Source organism: Elgaria multicarinata, chromosome 8 (assembly GCF_023053635.1).
Source record: "Elgaria multicarinata webbii isolate HBS135686 ecotype San Diego chromosome 8, rElgMul1.1.pri, whole genome shotgun sequence".
Taxonomy (NCBI): domain Eukaryota; kingdom Metazoa; phylum Chordata; class Lepidosauria; order Squamata; family Anguidae; genus Elgaria; species Elgaria multicarinata.
Genome location: NC_086178.1, coordinates 29,363,235 through 29,376,982, shown reverse-complemented (window position 1 = coordinate 29,376,982; position 13,748 = coordinate 29,363,235). Strand labels below are relative to the sequence as shown.

The window sequence follows — 13,748 nt, the reverse complement described above, 5'->3', positions numbered from 1 at the left end:
ACTGCTGTCCCAAGCAGTCAAGTTAAAGGTGAGGTGGATTCTCCAGGTTAACATTGCTGAAATTAACTCAGTACGAACCTGTTCAGTCCCTTGGATGAAAAACCAGTAGGAGCCATATGTAAGACTACTATGAGTACTGACACGTGCACATACCTTTCCCTTTGGACCAAATTACTAACCAATAGTTATATATCAATAGCATGCAGTAGTCAGCTTTGACATATTTTTGACTTACGTTGCAAATGAGAACAAATCCTCCTTGAAATACTAAAACAGGACCTGTTTTCACAATGCAAACCTAGGCATGTCTTACAGAAATATGTTTCACTAAGAATGATGTGTAGATATGAATGCATGGAGGCGGGGGCAGGGGCAGGGAGGCAACATTGCAGCAGAATGCTCCAACCCTGACCAGGGCAGTACCAGGTTGGGGTCAGCTGTCTTAAACGTATTGGCAGGTTGATGAAGGAGAATAGGTCTTGAAAGGTAAGCAACACCACCATGCATAGTGCTTGGATATAGACTGGAAGCAAGTAATCGTTAAGTAGTTAGTAGCCTAGTGGCTATGTTTTGAACACTAACAAATGCAAGAACTTCTCATGCAACCGGCTTTCCCTTCTTCTCCGCTTTACTAAAGCCAACCGCACTCCCTGAAAAGTTATTCCTGAGAGCAAGACAGCATTCCCCAACCCAGTGTTTACCAGAAATTTTGGATTTCAACTCCCATCCTTGACCATTGATGATACTGATGGGAGTTGCAGCCCAAAACATCTGGATGGCACCAGGTTGGGGGAAGGCTGGGGTAGCAGTTGTACTGCTTTAACCATTGTTATTGAAAGCCACGTTGTGAGAGCCTGAGCCAAAAAGCGGGACAGAAATAAATAAAATTTTAAAAAGGTTTGGTATGAGGGGCTGCAGTGGAAGGAGGAAAAAGTGGAAACAGTAGAACTAATTTCTGCAGGTGAAAGAGTAGAGATCCAAGTATTTTTCCCCACCAGTGTTATGCACAGTTTATGCGCAGTTTATGCCCCATATTCTGCCTTTCAAACATGATGCTTCCACTAATTATTTCATTACATTTTGGATTTTTTCCAAAAAGTTTTTGAGCATTCTTGGTCCCAAATTAGGCAAAGTGAATGTTTTGGGCCACACTCTTATCTTGCGAGAGTCCAAAAACTGGCTTTTAGGTCTGTGCCTAAAAAGCAACAACAACAAATATTACATGAAGAACTTTTGGCCCAAAGACAGCACAGCTATTGGCTACAAATACTGACCGAGGAAAAAAGGAGTTTCCAGATAGTGCAATGAATGAAACACAACACAATAGAGTCTCACCTTATGGCTTATTTTACCTGATGTTGAAAACAGATATTTAAATCTAGATTCAGAAATACAGGAACTAGGGATGGACAAATCTGTCGATTTTGTTTTTCTCACTTTCTATTTTTCTCCAGTTGTAAACTCAGTTCATTTCGAATGTTGAGATTTTTTTAAAAAGTTTGCATGAAAATTCACAAGGATTTTTCTGCAGATTTGTCCTAATGCATGCATTTTTGTATGCATTTTTGCCAATATACACATTTTTGCAGGCATTTTTCCTAGTATATTTTATTTATTTATTTATTTATTACATTTATATACCGCCCCATAGCCGTCAATAATTTTTGAAATTATTTCTCCAAATTTATGCCTTTTATATTCATTTGATTGAAGCACTCCACTGCAAAACCTGGAGAAGTGTGAATTTCAAAGGGTAACTCAGTTTCAGTTCACATAGTGGTTTGAAGGTGCAGAATTAGATAAGTTTGTATTAAAATGCGAATTGAACAAATTTCTCCCCCAACTGCAATTATGTTTATGCTGAATACTTTGCTTAAAGCCAACTTCAATCTATTAAATTAGACTGTCTTAAATGCATATGTTCCCTCAGACATTTGGCAAGCCTTAGTTTTGAGTACCAGAAGCTCATTTTTGAATAATACAAAGTATATTATTTTCATCATCTCTTTTGTTATAATACATTTATCATCTTTATCATCTAGATCAATAGTAGTCACATAATTTGGAAATATATATTTGGAGTTACATTTTCGCAGCATCAGAGGGTATTTTTATTGTTGTAGAGTTAATAGAATCTCCTTGGTAACTTTTCAACAATGTTCATAGGTTTGTTATTCAGTGAAACAAAAGGATTAAAGATTTTTTTGAAAGAGCATCTTTTTCACAAAGCATGTATGGTCTGCTGCAGTTCCCATGGGATCAGACGCATACATTGAAACTCTTCCCACAAAACAGGCATTGTTTCTTACATGCCTCCCAGTCTCTTTCTATCAGGACAGGCTTCTGCCCTTCATTTCAACGAAAAAAGCCCATGGATGGCATGACCAAGCCAAGATGCCTATTGCAACAGAAGTATTCCGGGAAGTTATTAAATAGCAAGTTCTTCTGCAGATTTGTAAATTCACATCTGAGCTCATATATTCAGGCTGCTTATAGTTAATAAAGTCATGCACTCTAACTCTGCAATCCTGTGTATGTCTACACAGAAGTAAGACCTATTGATTTCAATGGGACTTACTTCTACATAAATGTCTAGGATTGTATCTATATGGCTTTTTATACAAATAACATCATATTCTTCTAAGATGCCCATGTGTCCCAATTTACAAAGGACTGTCCTCTATTTGAAGGGGTCCTCTATTTGAAAGGGTGTCCAGTCCAAGTCTGGTTTAAATATAAAGAAAAATAAGAAGGGAAAGCAGGACCTGGATGCTGTCTATCAACAGTGTAACAGTTTTTGGTGTTGTGAAAAGTGGCCATGCTATTTTCAGCTACAACTCTCCATGAAATGGGACAATGCTAAAATGGAAAGTCTTAATAGATTACTTACTATATTTTGAAGAGAAAAAGAATTTATTGCCCAAAACAATATAGAGATGTAGTGTAGTGTAGTTTAGTATATAGTATAGACCCTATTCAGATGACACACTAAACCACAACGGTTAAGCATTTTGAGCTAAACATTAAGGCTTAGGGTGTCATGACTTAGCGTGTCGTGTGAACCATTCATAACATGGTGGCTACATAACCATGGTTTAAACATGCTCACTAACCATTTGCTACAAAAGGATTAGCAACCTAACCATGGTTTCGCGTGTTGTCTGAACAGGAGGGCCAGCCTTCCCTGAAGCAGCCTGATATGGGTGCATCAGGTGGCAAAAATTGGGAAGAGCGGTGGGAGCGGTGTGGTCACACCCATGGATGCACTCACTGCTTCTTGGTCCTGTTGTCAACCTTCAAGCAGCCAGCAGGCCCAACAGCCACTCCTGCAGGCCTGCTGGGCAGCTCCTACCCACCTGGACTGCTTGTTTGGGAAGTCGGCAGGCCTGCCCCCCGCCCCCTGGGACTGCTGGCCACATGCTCATGGCCAGCGGGATGAAGAAGCAGTGAGCGCAGCCAGTGCTGGCTGCCCAAGCAAACAGCCCTGGTAGCTGGGATGCGCCCAAGCAAGCAGCTACCTCTTGGTCTTGCTGCTCACCTGCATGCCTCCCGCCCACCCAGGCTGCCCACCTGAGCAGCCAGCGGCTCACTTAGCTCAGTCCCACTGCCTCCTGTTCCAGCTGTTTGCCTGAACAGGATCATACAGGACGCAGTGGTCCATTCCGTGGCCTGGCTTGCCCACCTCTTGCAAAAAGTCTCACAAAAAGTCAGACGCCTCATCCAGGAAGTCTCGCAAGGACTTTTGCAGCTGTGGTGCACAGATAGTGGAACTAACACCCCTCGGAAGGCCCTTCTTTCCAGGTCTTTCAGTGAAATCTTGTTTCACCAGGACTTTAGTCCAAGTTGAATTTTTGTTCTTTTGTGAAGTCTTTTCGTGTCTTTAATTTTAGTTGTTTTTAATATTTCTTTATTACTGTATTTTGATCTTACTATTTGTTTTTAATTCTTATAAGCTACCCATTTTTAGATAAAACAAATAAGCTAAAAATGTTTGCTTTCAAAAATACTGGATTCCAGGGACAGACATGGGCAGAAATGGTGGGGCCAGTATAGAACCAAGCAAGTCAGAAGCACAGCCTACAAAATATATATTTTACCATCTTTACAGACTGCAATATTGGTTACATGACAATATACAATTTTACTGGTTGGGCCAGTATAAATATTGGTTGGTTGACCTACCTTTTTTCTGAATTATCCAGCTTAAGTTTCCAGTGGTGTGTCAGTGACAGGATACCTTTTTCACAAGAATAAAAGGACTCATTGAGTCTAACGAAAATTTTCTGTTGTAGATTCCAGCTTTGTAACACTGATCAATTATAGGGGAAAAAAAACAAACCATTAAAATGTGGATGCATAATCTAGATAATGCTTAGAACAAGAATATAGTTTTTTCTTCCTGAACAACAAAATATAAACTTGACCCAGCTTTGTTAAAATGAAAACAATTCTTCATATTTTTCAGTATATAAATAGATGGAGAATTATAGTTATACAGCCAGATATTTACATACACAGAAAAAGAAGCAAAAATATGCATACAACTGAGTTTTTTAATCATTAAAACAAAAAGAGGGCCCACACAAGGGACCAGTTATGGACAACTTCCACGTGCTGTTGTTCTATTGAATTCAAGTGTGACGGGTGGCAATGGAGGGGTTGAATAGCACAATTATATTTTATACTTTTTCATTTTGCAGTATTTCAGCACAGGGACTTCACCTCAAGGTAAACAAGGTTACAATCCTGGGCACACTATACCAGGAGTAAGTCTAATTGAACTCCATGTAACTCACAGTGGGATTTAATCTGAATAAACATGCATAGAATACTACTGGTTAGATATTATTTCTTTTCATAAAATTCAGTGCATTCGTCTTTGGGTGAGCAAAAACAGTTTTACACATGTTACAGCCATATTGCAAAACTTAATCTCTGCTCAAACTAGGAGACAAACCGGCAGATTTGAATGAAGCATCCCAGAGAAGCTAGAATTCAGAAGAATCTGAGAGTTCAACTCAAAATATCAAAATCAATTGACTGTGACCCTTAGAATCCACAGTGAGCACAACAACAAAGCGTTCCCTCAGTGCTCTTTAGTTCAGTCTCAGTAACAGTTAACTGGGCATCTATTAAAGAAATTGTGCAACAAGACAACGATATTTTTGTTCTCCTGAGCTGAAGTGGTTCCCAAATGAATGCCACAATGGTAGAGAACTTTGTAAACAAAGGTGGTAAGAGATATGACATCCTGGAGCCTTGAAGAGAAATTAAGAACAATGAAAAATTTATATACACATACACATATCACGAAACACCAAGATCCAAACAGAAGCTTCTGCTGCTGCTTTCAGTAGCATGGCAAACTAATTTACAACATATTCACCCACCCACCCTATAAAATAGTAATCACACACGTAATGCAGCAAATTCAGACGTCTGTAGCACATCCATGTCTAATGCAATCTCCCAAACCGCGACAACTTTTAAGGTTACGTTTTATGCCGCTTCAGAAACCAACTCCGGTGTTTTGACATGCAGCCATTCTCCCCCTCATGCACCCAATTAATTATTCATTCCTGAAAAAGCAAATATGAATGCATATTGGTTTAAGTTTATCGTTATTCATTACCTCACAGAAAGGGAGGGAGGGAAACCCCTCAGAAAAGCATTAATAATTGAAGACAAAATAGTCGGCCTTTGGAGAAATTCTGATAAAATCCATTACAACTGTCAGAGTCCCCCCTGCCAACCCCCTGCCTCTGGTATGTGAGGCTGCTGGCTGAGTGTTCTCCCTTGTCAAACCAACCGTACAGTCTATTCAGTTACCCTGGAGTTGTCATGTGGAATCAAGCAAACAAATATCTTCTCTCTATTTCCCCCTAACTCTGCCACTCGAAAAGCAGATTAATTGGTTGCAAAACTTGCGGCCTGGGTGAAGAAGAAAAAAAAGAAGTAAGAAACAAAAAAACAATGATGTTGATTTTCAAATTTTTAATCACCAGAGTTATAATAGATTTTTAGCATAGTATCGATTTTTTTTTAAAAAAAAAAACATTTTCTGAAAGGGTTCTCTGTTCAGTTAATGAATAAACTGCTAAATGTAGCAAAGAGCATTTAGAAGTTAATATACGTCATAGGTCCTCTTATCAAGAAAAGGAAAGTTAGGAGTCATTTTAAGAAGAAGGTGGAGAGGCCACACACACACACACACACACAAATACTAACCAGTATTGCACCAAAAAAAAAAACACCCTTTAAAAATAATTTTTAAAAAATGGTTTTACGGAAACACTTGTTCCCTGAATATGATAAACTGTAATTTCCATGATCTAAATAGGTCTAATAGGGCTGGCTCCAGAAGATAGAAAGATTGGGGCATCCAAGAAGATCAAAGGCAGTATCTAGGAATATACATGCATGAGGTCAGAGACAGTATGAGTATGCATTACCTCTTTAAGGTTAATGGGCTGACTGTGTGTGCCTTGCACCAAGCCCTTGGTTATGCAAGGCCAAAAAAGATGAAATGCACTTCCCCCAAAAGACCCAGATTTGCATATTCTCATTAATATGTACAGATGCAAATATAGAAAGAATTACTATAATTCAGATAGAAATACAATATGTCTACCATAGTGTGACCAGGGGTCTGCCTTCACGGCACCAGGTTGGTGCTGCCCCCCTCCTCAATCCCATGTTTTCTTTCTCCTGGAGCTAATTCCGACAACGAGGAGGGAGCGCTGGGTTTCTGAGCAGCCATCCAGGTCCCGGAACCGTCCCCCGCCCTCCTCCTGGTGGAACGGGACCAATTGCTCATTGCCTTCCACCAGGCTCTGCCCCCAGGTGGGCCCCGTATTGGCCAAGGAGCGATGTTACATGGCGGAAGCAACATGTTGACATTGTTTCCTTTGAAAAAGTTGGGGTAAATCCCTGACTTTTTCAAAACACACCATTGTCGAGAAGCCCTGTGGTGGCTACGATCCTGCTCCAACAGTGTCCAACCAAGAGGGCACAGATCCACAGCCACCATGGGACTTTCCCCGCATGTAGACAGTGCCCAGGTGACCTGTGTGCCTTCTCAGTCTGCTGTTCAGGTGCTAACTGCTGATGGGCAACTTGAAGACATTTTCTCCCTCTTATGGTTTCTCATGGTCCTTTTCTCTTTAAATCTGACTTGGACTGGACTGCCCTTCAAATAGAGGAGACCTTCAAACAGATCATTCGCCTTTGTAAAATAGGACACTTAGCCACCCTCTCAAAGCCCTCCCCCATCCCCCCCAATTTTTGGAGCTGAGCCGTAATTTGGGCCACCTGAATTTCCCTGCCATGCCTCCTCATTAGCATTTGTCCTCTCCATTTTGCTTTCTTATTTGTTCCACATATTAAGAAGCCTGCAGTCATCAAACAATACATTTTGCTACCAAAATAGAAAACAAGAAGAAGGTAAATATACTCAAGGCATGCAGGTATAGGAACTGAGTTCCTCAAATTAAGGGGGGCAGGGAGAAATGGTATGCGGCTCTCCAAAGTATTGGGTTGGATCCAGACTAAGGCCTTAGCTAGATGGGGTGAAATCCCGGGGTGATCCCAAGGATTGTCCCTGTGCATCCACATGACACACAGGGGATCCTGTCCCTTGCCTTGGGATCTCGCCCTCCCCTTTGAGCCTGGTTTTCCCACTGTCTTGAGTTGATCCCAAAACCGTGGAACATGTGGGCAGGCATCGCGGGTTGTCCCGGTTCCTCACAGTTCCTTGCAAGGAGCCGGGACCTGCACCCATCGGGGGTGGGGTGGGGGGGAAGGGGGAAATTAAGTTAATTTTTTTTAAAAAAAACCCTACTATTCTGCGCACAAGCATTTGTGCACTCTTCTTCTTTAAGAAAAAAATTAAAATGGTGGCCGCGATGTCCTCGCCCACCGAGGTCGTCGCGCGCCGCGTGTAAACGGAAGAGGAGATCTTGCGATAAACATATTCCGAGATCTTCACCCCTCCATCCCAGTAGACCCCTAGGTCTAGCTGTGGCCTAACTGTCTAATTTAAGGCCTACTGTTTTTAGTGGGACTAAAGAGTAACTAATGCAGTCTAGTTTCAACCTATTGTTTTCTTTTGTTTCTGATAGAAAAGCTAGAGCCTCCAAAAGCAATGGAAACCAATTCTCTTCTTGATTCATTTTTTTTTTTATTACTGTAAGTATTAAGAAATAGCAGCTCCAGGAGCAGGGGGAGGGACAACCTTTATCAGGGGAAACATTTAAACTCTTCTTCCTCACCCCTTGCAGTCTCAATACTCCCTCACACTCTGCACAAATGCTATTTTTAAAAAAACGTGCTTGTTAATTGATTTCACACAAATAATGTCACATCAAGGTTAGCCCTTAGTTTGTTGTTTAGGTCATGAGTCAGTGCTTGAAAGTGCTTAACATCGGTTGGATGGTGTCTATTTAGGCTAGACAGAGTGCCATCACACAGGGGCAAATTGCATTTGCTTACCATCACTTCTCCGCCTGCGCATTTATCCCTCATTGCTTCCTCTTTTGAAAGAGGAAGTAAACAACTTGCATGTGGCCTATTCAGTGGGCTGTTTTGATTCCGCTGCTTCTCCTGCACACAGCAGGAGATAGCGGCAACTTTCATCTCAAAAAATAAGTCAGACTTAGTGGGGTATTTTATTGTCATGCAAAGAAGGCTAGAAGCGACAGGAGGTGCACAGAAGGCAGACGATGTCGTGAGAAGAACCTGCGATCTGATGGAGCTCATAGACACAGGGCTAATCTACACCAAGCAGGATACTGCACTATGAAAGTGGTATGAAAGAAGTATATAAAAGGCAGGAGCTACACTACTCCTTTATAGCAGTAATGAAATGCACTGACAACTGTTGGGGTCCATTGACACATACCATATACCGCTTTCATAGTGCTATATCCTGCTTGGTGTGGCTCCTGCCTTTTATATACCACTTTCATAGTGCAATATCCTGCTTAGTGTAGATTAGGGCACAGTCCCTTGGCCCCATTTCTTTTACAGTATCTCTTTTGTTTCCACTGCTCACAAATTAGAATACTTGCTAGCAGGCAAATTATAATAATTACTTGGTCTGTTGCATCCTTTGCCTGAGCAACTAGCAAAATAAGGGAACAATCCATGTACATTAATGCATGCTGCTGAGATGTTCAATATCGAGAACATTAAGATTCTGAAACGTTTCCTTATACCTAGTTGGATAGGACTAATAAATCACTTGCGCTGTGTGTACTAGCTATATAGTTTTGGCATATTAAACTTAAAATATTTGTTTTATGATGGATTTGCAATGTCTTATGGATAAAGAAAATAAACTAAATGAGTCCTCCCATCTCAGAAAGGATATCATAGAGCTGGGAAAGTTACTAAAAAGGGAAACCGAAAGCATCAAAGAGCTTTCCCTATGAGGAAAACAGTGTTGCAGTGAGGCCAGGGCTTGCAGGGACAAGGCACTGGCACTTTTTTATTATTATCAGGGATGCTGACATAATCTGCCACCATAATTCCCTGTTCCCTCATAGCTCAGCTGCAATAATTTACTAAACGTATTGCCAGCTCTGCTATGGAATGCAATGAAAACTGTAATCTGTAGACTCCCAGTTCCAGGGATTTCTAGATGAGACAGATTATCTAAATCCATTTTAATCACACTTCAGGCCTGGTTATGGGACAGAGACTGGTTTGATCACCTTGGTGGACAATCTATACCAGGAAATGCTCAGCAGGAGTGTGTCTCTGCTACTTCTACTTGACCTTTCAGTGACTTTTAATACCACTTTTAATATCCTTCTGAGGTGTCTGTCTGGGGTGGGACTGGGAGGCACTGTTATATGGTGGGTCTGGTCCTTCTTGGAGGGGTGGTTTCTCCTGTGCTGGATGGGGTTACATTCCCCTTGAAGCCTTTGGCTTGCAGTTTGGGTATACTCTTGGACTTGGCACTTTTGCCCAGGTCTTGGTAGTGGCCATGAGTGAGTTTCACAGCTGAGGCTAGTGTGTGAACTGCGTCCATTCCTAGAGATGTCCACAGTCATGCATAGTTTAGTTACATCCTGTTTGGACTACTGTAAGGTGCTCTGCATGGGGCTGACGTTGAAAACTGTCCAGAAACTTCTACTGGTCCAGAATGCTGTGGATAGAGTATTGACTGGGGCTGGTTACAGGAAGCACATGACTCCCTTGTTACAACAACTTCACTGGTTACTGCTCTGTTTCCAGACGGAATTCAAAGTGCTGGTTATGACTTATAAAGCCCTATATGATTGGGACCAGCTACCTGAAAGGCTGCCTTCTCACATACAAACCTGCCTGGTTCCTAAGATCATCTGGAGAGGCCCTTCTTTTGAGACCTCCAACTTCAGAGAGGTGTTTGGTGGTGACCCAAGAGAGGGCCTTTTGGTGGCCTCTCCCAGGCTGTAAAATTCCTTCCCAAGGGAGCGTAGGTTTGCTCCCTGTCTGCTGTCCTTTCACCAGCAGCAAAGACCACTTTATTCAAGAAGGTGTTTGGCCTGTATGTGGGTATTTGCATTAGGTGCTGTTTTTGAGGTCCCCCCAGTAATTATTATCTTTATTTTATTTTAATGCAGTGTTTTATTGTGTTAATCAATTTTAATTGTGCCTGTAAGCTGCCATGAGTGCCATTTTTTTGGTATATAGGTGGGTGTTTTTTTGTTGTTTATTTGTTCAGTCGTTTCCGACTCTTTGTGACTTCATGGACCAGCCCACGCCAGAGCTTTCTGTCGGCTGTCGCCACCCCTAGCTCCCCCAAGGTCAAGTCTGTCACCTCCAGAATATCATCCATCCATCTTGCCCTTGGTCGGCCCCTCTTCCTTTTGCCTTCCACTTTCCCTAGCATCAGCCTCTTCTCCAGGGTATCCTGTCTTCTCATTATGTGGCCAAAGTACTTCAGTTTTGCCTTTAATACCATTCCCTCAGGTGAGCAGTCTGGCTTTATTTCCTGGAGTATGGACTGGTTTGATCTTCTTGCAGTCCACGGCACTCTCAGAATTTTCCTCCAACACCACAGTTCAAAAGCACCTATCTTCCTTCGCTCAGCTTTCCTTATGGTCCAGCTCTCGCAGCCATAGGTTACTACGGGGAATACCATTGCTTTAACTATGCGGACCTTTGTTGTCAGTGTGGTGTCTCTGCTCTTAACTATTTTATCAAGATTTGTCATTGCTCTCCTCCCAAGAAGTAAACGTCTTCTGATTTCCTGGCTGCAGTCGGCGTCTGCAGTAATCTTTGCGCCAAGAAATACAAAGTCTGTCACTGCCTCCACGTTTTCTCCCTCTATTTGCCAGTTATCAATCAAGCTGGTTGCCATAATCTTGGTTTTTTTGAGGTTTAACTGCAACCCAGCTTTTGCACTTTCTTCTTTCACCTTTGTCATAAGGCTCCTCAGCTCCTCCTCGCTTTCAGCCATCAAAGTGGTGTCATCTGCATATCTGAGATTGTTAATGTTTCTTCCTGCTATTTTAACTCCAGCCTTGGATTCGTCAAGCCCAGCACGTCGCATGATGTGTTCTGCATACAAGTTGAATAGGTAAGGTGAGAGTATACAACCCTGCCGTACTCCTTTCCCAATCTTAAACCAGTCCGTTGTTCCGTGGTCTGTTCTTACCGTTGCTACTTGTTCGTTATACAGATTCCTCAGGAGGCAGACAAGATGACTTGGTATCCCCATACCACCAAGAACTTGCCACAGTTTGTTATGATCCACACAGTCAAAGGCTTTAGAATAGTCGATAAAACAGAAATAGATGTTTTTCTGGAACTCCCTGGCTTTCTCCATTATCCAGCGGATATTGGCAATTTCCTCTGCTTTTTCTAAACCCAGCTTGTACATCTGGCAATTCTTTCTCCATGAATTGCTGGAGTCTACCTTGCAGGATCTTGAGCATTACCTTGCTGGCATGTGAAATAAGTGCCACTGTCCGATAGTTGGAACATTCTTTAGTGTTTCCCTTTTTTGGTATGGGGATATAAGTTGATTTTTTCCAGTCTGATGGCCATTCTTGTGTTTTCCAGATTTGCTGGCATATGGCATGCATCCCCTTGACAGCATCATCTTGCAATATTTTAAACAGTTCAGCTGGGATACTGTCGTCTCCTGCTGCCTTGTTATCAGCAATGCTTGTTAAGGCCCATTCAACCTCACTCTTCAGGATGTCTGGCTCTAACTCACTGACCACACCGTCTGAGCTATCCCCGATATTATTATCTTTCCTATACAGATCTTCCGTATATTCTTGCCACCTTTTCTTGATCTCTTCTGTTTCTGTTAGGTCCTTGCCATCTTTGTTTTTGTTCATACCCATTTTTGCCTGGAATTTACCTCCGATGTTTCTAATTTTCTGGAAGAGGTCTCTTGTCCTTCCTATTCTATTGTCTTCTTCCACTTCCGCACATTGCTTTTTAAAAAATAATTCCTTATCTCTTCTGGCTAACCTCTGGAATTTTGCATTTAATTGGGCATATCTCCCCCTATCACTGTTGCCTTTTGCTTTCCTTCTTTCTTGGGCTACTTCCAGTGTCTCAGCAGACAGCCATCTTGCCTTCTTGGTTTTCTTTTTCTTTGGGACGGTTTTTGTTGCCGCCTCTTGGACAATGTTGAGAACTTCTGTCCATAGTTCTTCCGGGACCCTATCTACTAAATCTAGTCCCTTAAATCTATTCTTCACTTCCACTGCATATTCATTAAGAATATTAGTGAGCTCATATCTAACTGTTCTGTGGGTCTTCCCTATTCTCTTTAGTTTGATTCTAAATTGTGCAATAAGAAGTTCGTGTTCTGAACTACAGTCAGCTCCAGGTCTTGTTTTTACTGTCTGTATAGATGTCCGCCACCTTTGGCTGCAAAGGATATAGTCAATCTGATTTCGGTGTCGGCCATCTGGTGAAGTCCATGTATAAAGCCATCTTTTCGGTTGTTGGAAGAGATTGTTTGTTATGCACAGTGAGTTGTCCTGGCAGAATTCTATCAGCCTATGTCCTGCTTCATTTTGTTCTCCTAGACCATGCTTACCTGTAATTCCAGATGTCATTTGACTGCCCACCTTAGCGTTCCAGTCTCCTGTAACGAAAATAACATCTCTTTTTGGTGTATTATCCAGTAGGTGCTGCAGATCCTCATAGAACTGATCTACTTCTGCTTCTTCAGCATCTGTGGTTGGGGCATATATTTGGATCACTGTGATGTTAAATGGCTTACCCTGAATTCGAATTGAGATCATTCTATCATTTTTGGATTGTATCCAAGCACTGCTTTAGCCACTTTATTATTAATTATGAAGGCTACTCCATTTCTTCTGTGATCCTCTTGTCCACAGTAGTAGATCTGGTGGTGATCTGATGTGAAGTGGCCCATTCCTGTCCATTTCAGTTCACTGACACCCAATATATCTATATTTAATCTTGACATCTCACCAATAACCACATCCAATTTGCCCTGGCTCATAGATCTTACATTCCAGGTTCCTATGGTGTGTTGATCTTTAGGACATCGGATTCGTCGTTCACCACCAGCACCGTCAGCCGCTAGCTGTCCTTTCGGCTTTGAGCTAGCTGCGTCATCACATCTGGGGCTAGTTGAACTTATCCTCTGTTCCTCCCCAGTAGCATTTTGACCATCTTCCGACCTGGGGGTCCCATCTTCCGATGGTATACCGACATATCTCTGGTTGTACTGATCCATTTAGTTTTCATGGCAAGAATACTGGGGTGGG

The 13,748-nt window shown here is 42.0% G+C and overlaps 1 protein-coding gene across 3 annotated transcripts in view; it reads right to left on the bottom strand.

Moving 5' to 3' along the window:
* Positions 1 to 5,766, bottom strand: part of VEPH1 (ventricular zone expressed PH domain containing 1) — a 156,625-nt gene extending 150,859 nt beyond the window's left edge. For 2 of the 3 annotated variants that reach the window (XM_063132057.1, XM_063132059.1), the window contains exons 1-2: positions 5,633 to 5,766; positions 4,183 to 4,309 (exon numbers count right to left, since the gene is read on the bottom strand). The gene's annotated coding sequence lies outside the window, so the exon portion shown is untranslated. Of the gene's footprint in view, positions 1 to 4,182; positions 4,310 to 5,417; positions 5,498 to 5,632 lie in introns of those variants that run through there. The other variant, XM_063132058.1, reaches the window with a different exon arrangement.
* Positions 5,767 to 13,748: the final 7,982 nt, after the last annotated feature.